Raw genomic sequence first — 13,664 nt, forward strand, 5'->3', positions numbered from 1 at the left:
AACAAATCCTAAACATGATTACTTCATTGGCGAGGGAGTGATGGGAAGTCAGGTTTACAACACCTGTAAATCACCAGAGAAGGGAGAGAACAGCTCACAATAACTTTGAGTAAGTCCCAGAGACCATCCACCACTCCTTTAGAATTGGACACCCCCACTTTGTGAGCCCATTCTTCTGTACTGTGGGTGTCAGTGGTGGAGATGGTCTCAACATGGGGTGACAGACGTCATGTCTAAGTTTGGACAGACACCCAACACCATGGGTGCTCTGCTGTCCTTGTTTGTGATGCTCTGAGGGTGAGAAGAATAGTTTTCAGACATCATGGTCAGTATACCTCATCTTGAGTTTTCTGATGTTTTTATTTTGGTAATAAAATTTCAAAAATCTTTATCACAGTACTGCATGCTAGTTCTTACACCTTAGTTGGGGAGCTTGGTATGAGACCCCTTACACAGGTATATTATTATCTGCTTACTTCATAGATTTTTTTTTCTAGAATACTGTACTCTCATGCTTCTTGGGTTTTCCTTGACCATGAAAATTTCTAGAAGGATTTCACTAAGAAAAAGTCATTTGGAATGGGATGGTGTTTATGGTAAAGCCACATATCATTTATAATTATCTTGTAGTTGTGAGGTAGAGCTTTGTTTTTTCTGTGTTTGTTTAGTCATTTATATGGTTATGTCTATTGGACACAAAGACATTAACTAGTGGGTCATGTTACAATGATACAATACCAGATTGTATGTTTGTATGGTAGTTAGAATTTTGTCAGTGTAGCACAAGTTATGGTCATCTGGGAAGAGGGAACCTCAATTGGAAAGAATCCAACCTCACCAGATAGACCTGTGGGAAAGCCTGTACTGATATTTTAATTACATTGAAGTGGCACAATTAATGAGGAGGGAATTGGAGAATATTTCCTTTGAAACAGGGACAAATGATTTACAGAAGGAGGAGGAGGAGGAGGAGGAGGAGGAGGAGGAGGAGGAGGAGGAGAAGAAGAAGAAGAAGAAGAAGAAGAAGAAGAAGAAGAAGAAGAAGAAGAAGAAGAAGAAGAAGAAGACATTTTATGAATATTGAGACAGAATGAGGTCTATTCAAAAGAATCTATGAATCATTCATTCCTCCTACCATCTCTCCTCAGCCTCTCACTCCTGATGTCACATTCCATCTCAGCCTATTCTCATGTCTCTTCTATCCCTTCCTCCCCCCTTCCCTGACTTCTTTCAAATTTCCTACTTCTCTATGTCCTCTTTCCCTCCCCCTCCCTCTCACTCACTCCCACATCCTTTCTTCCATCACCTCCTTACATTCCTTTTTTTTCTTCTGGGAATGTGCAACAACTTACTGCTACTATGTGGGTATAATGCTAATGTCTGCACTTTGTCCACAAGACAGCCACCTGCTCAGCCAATGTTCCTTGTCCTTCAGTTCCTGCCTTCATTCAAGCTGTCTCTTTCTATGTTCCTTTGGATGCAGCAGATATTTTGTGTGTGTGTGTGTGTGTGTGTGTGTGTGTGTGTGTGTGTGTGTGTGTGTTTAATATCTTCACGTGGGTCTGTGTGCATACGTGAGTTGCGACCTGACTCTCTCGCTCTCTCCCCCATCTCTCTCTTTCTCTCTCTGCCCCTCTGTGCCTCTCCTCTCTGCCAGTCCTGGCTTCTCCTGTCCTATGCCCTCTTCTCTCTAAGAAAGCCCATTCTGACTCTGGTGACCATGGCTTGTGACTTTTCTACCAAACAACCAGCACTGTACACACACACACACACACACACACACACACACACACACACACACACACATTGTTTTGGAGTAAGTCTTCAGCAGGAATTTGTTCTCAGAGTTATGGTAGTCATGGATCTAGGCAATAAATGCATGAAACTTAGGAAAGAGGCTTCTTTGATCAAGGCTGAGAATAGCTCTACTCTATGGTCAAAAATCAAGTACTTACAAAACAGGTTAACTTTATCTTCCTTTATAAAATGCCAGTGGTAGATTTTATTATACCACTGTGACCTTTGTACTGTAGATTTTGGACCATTTCTGTGTTCTAATTTTCAAAACAACATTGAAAAAAGCCTTAAATTTTAAGCATTATTCATTAAGTAAAAAAAAAATTATTAAGAATCTCAGGTGCATCAGACAAGTGCAGCCCCCTCTCTACATGCTGGACCATCTAACCGCCCTATTTTCCCCACTGTACAAGGATCAATAGTTATTGTGAGCTTGTGTGTGTAATTACCACTTGATATCTAGAAGCCTCCATTTCACACAACACCTCCTGATTCTGCAATAAGTACAATTCTTACTTTTTTTTGAAAATTATTTATAAATTTTTTATTAAGAGATTTTCTATTCAATTTACATACCAACCACAGATTCCCCTGTTCTCCCTCCTTATGTCCCCAATCTTCCCCCAAAACCCAATCCCCATTCCAACCTCCTCCAAGGCAAGGTTTCCCATGGGGAGTCAGCAGAGCCTGGTACATTCAATTGAGGCAGGTCCAAGGACCTTCTTCCTGCACTAAGGCTGCGCAAAGTGTCTCACCATAGGCCTTAGGTTCCAAAAAGCTGCTTCATGCTCTAGGGACAGGTCCAGGTCCCACTGCATGGGGGCCTCCTAAACAGTTCAAGCTAAACAGCTGTCTGGTTTCTCCAGAGGGTCTAGTCCAGTACTATGGGGGCTCCTCAGATATTGGTCCTCAGTTCCTGTGTTTCCACTACTTTGGTTAGTTGTCTCTGTACTTTTTCCAATCATGGTCTTGATAATTCTTGCTCATAGAATTCCTCCTGTCTCTCATCGATTGGATTCCTGGAGCTCCACCTGGGACATGGTATAGTTGGGTCTTGAGGAAGACTTATTCCCAGTTTTCTGAAAAACTACCATACTGATTTCCAATGTAGTTGCACAAGTTTGCATTCCCACCAACAGTGGAGGAGTGTTCCCTTGCTCCATATCTTCTCCAACACATGCTTTCTTCAGTGTTTTTGATCTTAGCCATTCTGACGGGTGTAAGGTGGTATCTCAGAGTCGTTTTGATTTGCATTTCCCTGCTGACTAAGGATGTTGAACAATTCATTAAGTGTCTTTTGGCCATTTGAGTTTCTTTTGTTGAGAATTCTCTGTTTCGTTCTGTATCCCATTTTTTAATTGGACTGTTAGACATTTGAACGTTTATTTTCTTGAGTTCTTTATATATTCTGGAGATCAGGCCTCTGTCTAGTGTGGGGTTGGTGAAGATTGTTTCCCATTGTGTAGGCTGTCATTTTGTCTTATTGACCCTGTCCTTTGCCATACAAAAGCTTCTAAGTTTTAGGAGGTCCCATTATTAATTGTTTCTCTCAGTGTCTGTGCTACTGGAGTTATATTTAGAAAGTCATTTCCGGTGCCAATGCATTCAAGATTACTTTCTACTTTCTCTTCTATCAGGTTTAGAGTAACTGGATTTATGTTGAGGTCTTTGACCCACTTGGATTTAAGTTTTGTGCCTGGTGACAGATATGGATCTATTTGCAGCCTTCTATACATTGACATCCAGTTATGCCAGCACCATTTGTTGAAGATGCTTTCTCTTTTCCATTGTACATTTTTGGCTTCTTTGTCAAAAATTATATGTTCATAGGTGTGTGGCTTAATGTCAAGGTCCTCAATTCGATTCCATTTGTCCACATGTTGGTTTTTATGCCAGTACCAAGCTGTTTTTATTATGGTAGCTCTATAGTAGACTTTGAGGTTGGTGATCTTGATGTCTCCAGAGGTTGTTTTATTGTACAGGATTCCTTTGGCTATCCTGGGTTTTTTGTTTTTCCATATGAAGTTGAGTATTACTCTTTCCAGATCTGTGAAGAATTGTGTTGGTAATTTGATGGAAATTGTGTTGAATTTGTAGACTGCTTTTGGTAAGATCACCATTTTTCTATGTTAATCCTGCCTATCCATGAGCATGGGAGATCTTTCCATTTTCTGACATCTTCTTCAATTTCTTTTTTCAGGGACTTAAAGTTCTTGTCATATAGGTCCTTCACATGCTTAGTTAGTGTAACCCCAAGGTATTTTATATCATTTGTGGCTATTGTAAAGGGTGATGTATCTCTGATTTCCTTCTCAGCCTGTTTGTCTATTGTCTAGAGGAGGGCTACTGATTTTTTTTATTTGATCTTGTATCCTGCTATGTTGCTGAAGGTTTTTATTAGCTGTATCAGTTCTTTGGTTGAATTTTTGGGGTCACTCATGTATACTATCATGTCATCTGCAAATGGGGAGAGCTTGACTTCTTCCTTTCCAATTTGTATCCCCTTAATCTCTTTATGTTGTCTTATAACTCTGGCTACAACTTCAAGTACTATATTGAATACGTATGGGGAGAGGGGACAGCCTTGCCTTGTTCCTGAGTCTAGTGGTATTGCTTTGAGTTTCTCTCCATTTAATTTTATGTTGGCTGTTGGCTAGCTGTAGATTGCCTTTATTATGTTAAGTATGTTCTCTGTATTCCTGATCACTCCAAGACCTTTATCATGAAGGGGTGTTGGATTTTGTCAAATGCCTTTTCTGCAACTAGTAAGATGATCATGTGGTTTTTTCTTTGAGTTTGTTTATATGGTGTGTTACACTGATGGACTATCGTATGTTGAACCACCCTTGCATCCATGGGATGAAGCCCAATTGATCATGTTGGATAATTGTTTTGATGTGTTCTTGGAGTATTTTTGCATCAGTGTTCATGAGGGAGATCGGTCTGTAGTTCTCTTTCTTTGTTGCATCTTTGTTTGGTTTAGGAATCAGGGAAATTGTAGTCACATAAAAGGAGTTTGGTAATATACCTTCTGCTTCTATTGTGTGGAACAATTTAAAGAGTATTGGTATTAAGTCTTATTTGTAGATCTGGTAGAATTCTGCAGTGAAACCATCTGGTCCAGGGCTTTTTTTGGTTGGGAGACTTTTAATGACTGATTCTATTTCGTTAGGGGTTATTGGACTATTTAAATGGTTTATCTGGTCTTGATTTAACTTAGGTATGTGGTACCTATCCAGAAAATTATCCATTTCTTTTAGATTTTCTAGTTTTGTGGAGTAGAGGTTTTTGAAGTATGACTTGATGATTCTCTGAATTTCCTCCTTGTCTGTTGTTATGTCCCCCTTTTCATTTCTGATATTGTTAATTTGAATGCTCTCTCTCTGTCTATTGGTTACTTTGGATAAGGGCTTGTCTATCTTGTTCATCTTCTCAAAGAGCCAACTCTTTGTTTTATTAATCCTTTGTATTGTTCTCTTTATTTCTATTTTATTAATTTCATCTCTCAATTTGATAATTTTCTTGCGTCTGTTCCTGAGAGACTTTGCTTCTTCCTGTTCAAGGGCTTTCAGGTGTACAGTCAAGTCACTATCATGAGATTTCTCCAGCTTCTTCACGTGGGCATGTAGTGCTATGAATTTCCCTCTTAGCACTGCTTTCATAGTGTCCCATAAGTTTGGGTATGTGGTGTATTCATTTACATTGATCTCTAGGAAGTCTTTAATTTCTTTCTTTATTTCTTCCTTTACCCATTGATGATTCAGTTGAGCATTATTCAGTTTCCATGAGATTGTAGGATTTCTGTAGTTTTTTCTGTTGTTGAAATCTAACTTTAAAACATGGTGGTCTGATAGAACACAGGAGGTTATTCCAATTGTTTTGTATCTGTTGATATTTGGTTTGTGGCCCAGTATGTGGTCGGTTTTAGAGAAGGTTTCATTGGTTGCTGAGAAGAAGGTATATATTTTTTTGTTTGGGTGGAATGTTCTGTAGATATCAATTAAGTCCATTTGAGCCATAACATCAGTTAAGACCATTATGTCTCTCTTAAGTTTCAATTTGGCTGATCTGTCTAGAGGTGAAAGTGGGCTGTTGAAGTCTCCCACGATTAATGTGTGGGGTTATATATGTGATTTAATCTTTTACATATGTGGGTGCCCCTGTTTGGGGGGCATAAATGTTCAGAATTGAGACTTCATCTTGGTGGATCTTTCCTGCGATGAGTATGTAATGTCCTTCATCATCTCTTTTGATTGATTTTAGTTTGAAGCCTTGGCCTAAGACCATTTGATTGGAAAGTCTTTCCCCAGCCTTTTATTCTTAGGAGGTGTCTGTCTTTGAATTTGAGGTGTGTTTCTTGTATGCAGCGGAAAGATGGGTCCTGTTTTCGTATCCATTCTGTTAGTCTGTGTCTTTTTATAGGTGAATTAATTCCATTGGTATTAAGGGATATTAATGACCAGTGATTGTTCGTTCCTGTTGTTATTTTTAATTTTTGGTGGTAGTGTGTGTACTTCTCTTCTTTGGGGTTTACTGCTGTGGTGTTATCTATTGCCTGTGTTTTCATGGGTGTATCTGCCTTCCTTAGGTTGGAATTTTCCTTCTAGTGCTTTCAGTAGGGCTGGGTTTGTGGATAAGTATTGTTTAAATCTGGTTTTGTCTTGGAAGATCTTGTTCACTCCACCTATGATGATTGAAAGTTTTGCTGGGTATATTAGTCTAGGCTGGCATCCATGGTCTCTTAGTGTCTGCATTATATCTGTCCAGTTCCTTCTGGCTTTCAAAGTCAGCATTGAGAAATCGGGTGTTATTATAATGGTTTTGCCTTTATAAGTCACTTGGCAGTTTTCCTTTGCTGCCCTCAATATTCTTTCTTTATTCTGTACTTTTAGATGTTTAATTATTATGTGGCTAGGGGACTTTTTTTTGTGGTTCTAGTCTGTTTGGTGTTCTATAGGCTTCTTGTATCTTCATAGGCATTTCCTTCTTTAAGTTGGGAAAGTTTTCTTCTATGATCTTGTTAAATATATTTTCTGTGCCTTTGAGTTGGTATTCTTCTTTGTCGTCTATCCCTATTATTCATAGGTTTGGTCTTTTCATGGTGTCCCAAATTTCTTGGACATTTTGGGTCATGACTTTGTTGGTTTTAGTGTTTTCTTTGACTGATGAATCTATTTTTTCTACCGCATCTTCAACACCAGAGATCCTCTCTTCCATCACTTGCATTCTGTTGGTTATACTTGCCTCTGAAGTTCCTGTTTGTTTACTCAGATTTTTTATTTCTAACATTCCTTCTGCTAGTGTCTTCTTCATTTTTTCTATTTCCCTCTTCAGGTCTTGGACTGTCTCCCTTGCTTTTTCATGATTTTCTTTCAAGGACTTATTGTTTTCTTCTCTTTTAATTGTCCTTTCCTCTAGTTTTTTATAGCATTCTTCCCATTTTTTTGTTTGTCTGTTCCTGTGCTTTATTTTTAATTTCTTCTATATAAGGTTCTAGCCTTTTCATGTTGTTACTTATAAGGTTGTTTTCTTCTTCTTCTTCCATTCCGTGAAGTTCAGGTCTAGCTGTTGGAGAAGTGCTAGGTTCTGGTGATGCTATATTGCTCTTTATTTTGTTGTATGTATTTCTGCCTTGGCATCTGCCCATCTCCTCTTGTGTTCCTTCTTGGTCCTATCATTGTACTTGTTCCAGAGAGAGCTCACAGATTTAGGGAACCTCTCTCTGGACCAGATGGATGCTCTGGGCCAGATGGGAGTGCTGGTCCAGATGAGAGTGCTGGCCAGATAGGAGCTGGGTGCTGGACTCTGAGTCTTGGGAAGTCCCTGGGGTCTCCTTATTTTGTCCAGATGGGAGCTCCTCTTGTCCAGATGGGACTTCCTCTGGTTTCTGGTCCAGATGGGAGTTCCAGGGCAGGATGGAAGCTGGGGTGTCTGATTCTCAGGAAGTGGCTGGAGTCTCTGGCAGAAGAGTGTGGGGGCAGGATGTGGAGACTACTGTGTCTGTCTGCAGTCTTGGAAAAGAGTCACCTTCCCTCAGGTCCTGCAGATTTTCCTGAAACTGGGGCCAAGTTGGTCAGGTCCTCCCGGGATGGCCTGTGTCCAGTGGTGGGACCCAGGGGCAGTTGCATCTCTGGCTATAACCCCAGGCACTCACCTCTGGTCCATTTGGGAGTTCCGGGGCAGACTGATATTGTATTAATTCTTAAGGTTGATGGCCATATTCTGTCTCTTGTTCACTATATGATTTTTATTTGCCATGGGATACATTTTTAAGTCAGAAACAACAGTATCACTGTCGTGCTTTCTGTGGGTAAACAGTACTTTCCTATTGATTCAAGTTGAAATTTACTGAGAGAACATCAAATTGAACTATTAACATGAAAATGTACAAATTTGGCTATATATTTCAGAGTTTAAATTACTATAGTTAAGTGGTCTTGAAGTTTTCTTTGCTTTTCTCTTTTTAATTTGAAGGTGAAGTTTTCTGATTTTTAAAATTTGATATGGAAAAGATTTGGTATTTTATATTTTGGGAATTCAGAGCTCAATTTGATGTAAAATGAAGTCTGCATTCTACTTGAGAAACATCTACTACTATGTGTTTTTCACATATCTGTCTTCTACAAGTTCTTGATGGATTTTATAGTCAGTATATTGCTTTGTGTTTGAAAATTGCAACATTGTTATATTTAAAGACAATTTTTGTATTGTATTGTTCTTGTCTACTAGTACTGTGCATCTCACAAGTGGAAATCAGCAAGATGGACTCCATCAATTTTCATCTTACAGCAGGGAATGGGATTAGAGGGATGCTCTTGATTTCTGGAAGGGGAAAGCAGACCAATTCCTCAGAAGGATTCATCCAGCCTTTGTGGAATAAGTGGTTTCTATGATGCCCTTTTACCCCATGTTCTCTGGAGAACTCTGCTCAGTTTACCTCCAGCATCCAGGGTCCATGAACCAAGAGAGTTGGCCCATCCAGATCTTGGGTCTTCAGTGTCCTCTCTTAACTCTGCCTTGTAGGCATGACAGTTACCAAAGCCTCAGTGGGGGTTGGAATTTCAGGATCAAAGCTGGAATGGCTACCCATGACACATGGGTTTTTTTTGTCTGTTGTTCCTTCCTTCCTTCTTTCCTTCCTTCCTTCCTTCCTTCCTTTCTTCCTTCCTTTCTTCCTTCCTACCTTCCTTCATTCCTTTCTTCCTTCCTTTCCTATTTTTTGTTACAAAGGGACACATATCTGAAACATACTTTTTCTTTGCTTTTGAGAGGATCCATCCCCTGTAGCAAAGACATGAGTCATGTGGATATTTTATTTATATGATTTAAGTGATCATAATAAGGACCTGAATCTGTAATGTCCACATGGAGATCACACACCTACCTCATGGGAACAGACACAAAGTGAAGGGGTATGAAGAAGAAAGCCTAAGAGAAAGAATTAATCTGTGTTAAGGAAAATTCTTCTGTTTTGAACTGAACAAGCATGCAAATAAATATATAAAAGGAAAGATGGAAAGAAAAATAATTCTCACACAGGCAGGGACCACCATCATAGAAGACCCTCTAAACTCCACCAACAGAGTTATCCATCAGCTTTCTTAGAAAGGAAGTGAGGCACAAAGTCACTGTAGCTACTGAGTGGGACTGACACCTGAGCTCAGGTATGTCACCTGCTGCATTGTTCTTCTAGTCTCCATGCAGGAGCCTTCCCAGGATCAATGGCTCTCCACACATCCCATAAGAAGCTAGAGAACTTAGTGTTTGTTCTGATGTGCACACATTGTGTGAGGACTCTGGTGGATGTGAAGCTTTCTAGGACTCATGGATCACTGACCATGCCTGACTTTTCAGTTTAGTGTGTATCCTATACTGTTTCAACCATGAAACCCACCTGAGGCTCTGCTCTGAGTCTATGGGAGCCCAGTATTCAGAGTTCCTAAATTATTTCAGAATCTAACATTGATGCCTATGGTAGAATCATTTCTTCCCGATGTGATGGTCTTCATCTGGATTGGGTCAGAGTATATCCTATATTTAAATGTTTCCATCAGAGTTGAAAAAAAAAACAGTTTTATACTTGAACATTTCAAATATGCCTCCACAGCACATTGTGGAGAGATTCTCTGGAAAAGTCTGTGATGTGCAGAGGCAGCCCAGACACAGGGATTGCAGCCATTCATGTACTTCTGCTCCTGCTCAGGGAGACTTTGAACTCCCTTGCTTTCTCACTGCCCCTGATGTTCATGTGTACACCCTGCAGGGAGGCTGTCTGTATCCAGCATGTCTCCTCATGTGCATTTTTTACACAGTAATACTTGCTTTTAACATTGACTTTCAGACTATCCATTATGGGGTTCAGAGTGTTCTTTGAATTGTATATGGAGATGGTCAATTGGTCTTCAACAGAATTTGGATATTTGTTTGAAATACCAGTCTCACATGTATGAGATCTACCCCTGTCCCTTCTCTGGAACCTGGAAGATGTAGTCCATGTAGTAATCACTTAAAGTGAATCCAGATGGTGTACAGGAGAGTTATTGAGTTGCTCAAGCCTGCAACATTTCTGCTCCAGACTCCACCAGCTGGAACTCTCCCTGGATACCTGCAGACATTGAGGTTTCTGGTCAGGAAACTGTCAGACATGTCTACCTTCCCTCTCATTTATGTCCACTCACATGTCTTCTTTGTTGTAAACTGCCTTTTAAAAGAGCAACAGGGTTTGGGGATTTAGCTAAGTGGTAGAGTGCTTGCTTAGCAAGCACAAGTCCCTTGGTTCGGTTATCAGCTCTGGCAAAAAAAAGAGAAAGGAACAAAAACAAAAACAAACAAACAAACAAAAAAAGAGCAACAAGGAAAACCCAGCTCAGTCAAAATTCCATGGTGAGTGGTCTATTTTCAGTGTTTATCAATTGAACTGCAGACATGGGAATCCCACACTGGGGTCCTCTGCTGGAGATGCAGGTCAAGTTTGGACAGGTTTTTCTGAGCAGAATGAAGTCCTAAGTGCATAGTTTCCACCTATATATGTTCTCTTGACGTGGGCTCAAAAGGGAGGCTATGCTCAGGGCAGATCTCACAATCATGGTGGACACTGTAGGAATGACAGAATTCAAGAAAACCTAACCTGTAATGTGATTGTGTTTGGAAAATATTCAACACTCCAATATTCCAAGTCTCATTCATATCATTGTAGATCATTTGTTAACAGAGTTACATATTTAAAGTTCAGTAAAGAAGCTTGAGTCTTGGACAATCATGTTTATGGTTATACAAAGCACAACAATGTTATTTTTCTTCAGAAGAATGTCTGAGACATGGGAGCATCATTTCCTGTAACTCTTCTCTAGAAACTGAGGGAGGTCGCAGGCATTCCTACATTCTTTCCCACCATTTTCACATTTCAAATTGCCCCCTTGAGAAATATCAAGATCAAATGTTCCCATGCTGTCTTACATTCATAGTACCAGACCATAGTTGGCTTACATGATATGATATGGAGCCTGCTGTTTTCAGATCAGTAGAATTTTATGGTATAATTTGGGGAGCACCTGACCTCAGAGTGTGGCCATATCAGAATGCTCCCTCTTCATCACACCCATGCATCTGTCCTTGGATGTGCATGCTTGGGTATACAGAAGACACCAAGGAGCAAAGAATACTACACAGTATAGTTCTTCATTCACAGATCTGTAAACCAGCAACATAAACTATTTGGCTTTTTTCTCACATGAAGTATATATATTACACAGACAATTGTGACATGAAACAATGTTGATGTTTCCTCTATCTACAAATAGGACAATGTGAAAAGTGTCTCAGGGGCCTGGGATGACCACTAGGAAGCATCAGTGAGGTAATCATTTGTGAAAACCACACATTGTGGAACACCTTTCACCAACAATTTAGCTCAGAGGAGACAGTTTCAAGACAAGGAGATGGTGTCTGTGACGAGAACCTGTGCCTTATGGACAACTCAGCCTCATCATTGGACAAGTCACGGAAACACGGGAAATTAGTAATGTTTGACTCCTCTCTTCATTCACTTTAGATTATCAGTCTTCCATCCCGTGCTCTCAGCTCCCTCTCTCTCCTCCCTCTAAGGATTCCCATTTACTTCCTAAGCATAAAGAAAATTGAAGAACTGTGGTGCCTGGATCTCAGAACAAAGATTTTAAAAGGAATTATCCAAGGTCTGTTGGAGAGTAGAGGCAATCCCAATGGCCAGTCCCAGGCATCAGCCTGATGGACCACATTTCCAATTACTGATTCATTCACTAATCTTGCTGTGGCTGTTGATCTGTTGTGGGCATGATGCTAAAAGTCTCAGCTTCCTCTTAGTCAGGAACACACTCCTCATACATGTACATGGACCTGAAGCTGGAAGGAGAGGACAGAGTGTGTGGAATTGCTTTGTAGAAGCAGCCTTGGCTCCTGTCTACAATTTCCAGATGTCTTCTTAAAGGTTGTACTTATGAATACCCAGCCCCTTTCCTACCATTTCCCCAGAGCTCACAGGAGAGCATAGCATGTTAACCTCTGTTACAACATCATCACAGGTGAGACAAGTTTAAGGCATTCTGAGCATGCCTAGATCTGTTCTCATGTGTCATCACACTATCACTGAAAAAAAAAATAACACTCCTTGTTTCCAATATTTACCTGTTCTTTTATAGTGATGCCAACCATGGATCCCAACATGTCAGTCAGGAATCATCATTTATTTACAGGTTCCTGTAGGATGCAAACTTGAGTTCACCAAGTTTCAGATAAAAAACCCAGTTTGGATTTTGGTAATGGGACTACATACATAGGAAGGATTCTGGAGGAATGAAAATGGATGGGCATGTTAAAATAAAATCCAGTATTCTCATTAAATTCAAGGAAACTATATGAGTAAAAACATAAAAAAATATTAAGGAAGAAAACTAAAGACATATTACCCATTGAGTGGATTATGAGCTTCCTGCAGCTGACTGCAGCTCAGTGGGTGTCATAGCTGCATTGTCCTCATAGACTCAGTGATGGAGCTTCACACACATTCTTACCAGGTCCTCACCTGTGTCTGATGTGCACATATCCTGTGATGATGAAGGTGAGAGTGAAGGGCATCAGGGTTCTTGGGTCTCTGACCCTGACTTACCTCCTTGTTGGCTCTAACTTGAATCCCACACAGTGCTCTCACCATGGTAAACATTGAGACTCTGTCCTGAGTTAGGGGTCCACAATTTCCAGTCCCTTTGGCTTTTACAGAAGCTGAGAGAACCACCTCTTCCCTTTGTGATGCTTTGCATTTTGTTCATATCAGAGTATATCATATATTTTTTAAAGTAACTCATAAAATTGCTGTGGAGATAGCACTGTGGTTCAAGTTCTCACCAAACATGAATTCTTGAGTGTAATCCATACTTCTAGTTCTCCATGAATACAATAAGCTGGATGTGGCACACTAGATGGAGACAGTGTCATCAGTGTGGATCACTGGCCAACCAGTATAATGAGTAGGTGACTTCTGGAGTCAGTGAAACATTTTGTCTCAAAAATATGGTGTAAGCTGCTAGAGAAAAACATATCATATCAACATGTACAGAAATATACTAATTCACAATTACTCAGGAAAATACACACACACACACACACACACACACACACACAGAGAGAGAGAGAGAGAGAGAGAGAGAGAGAGAGAGAGAGAGAGAGAGAGAGAGATTTGAATAAAAAAATTTGACACTTCCAGTATTACTACAGAGCATACCAGCAGAGAGAATCCTTGAGATGGTTACAGAGAAGCAGCCCAGACACAGAGGATTCCAACCCTCTATGCCTCTCTGAACAGGCTCTTCCATTGCCCAGATCTTTGTGTGAAC

Source organism: Onychomys torridus, unplaced genomic scaffold (assembly GCF_903995425.1).
Source record: "Onychomys torridus unplaced genomic scaffold, mOncTor1.1, whole genome shotgun sequence".
In the NCBI taxonomy this organism is placed as follows: domain Eukaryota; kingdom Metazoa; phylum Chordata; class Mammalia; order Rodentia; family Cricetidae; genus Onychomys; species Onychomys torridus.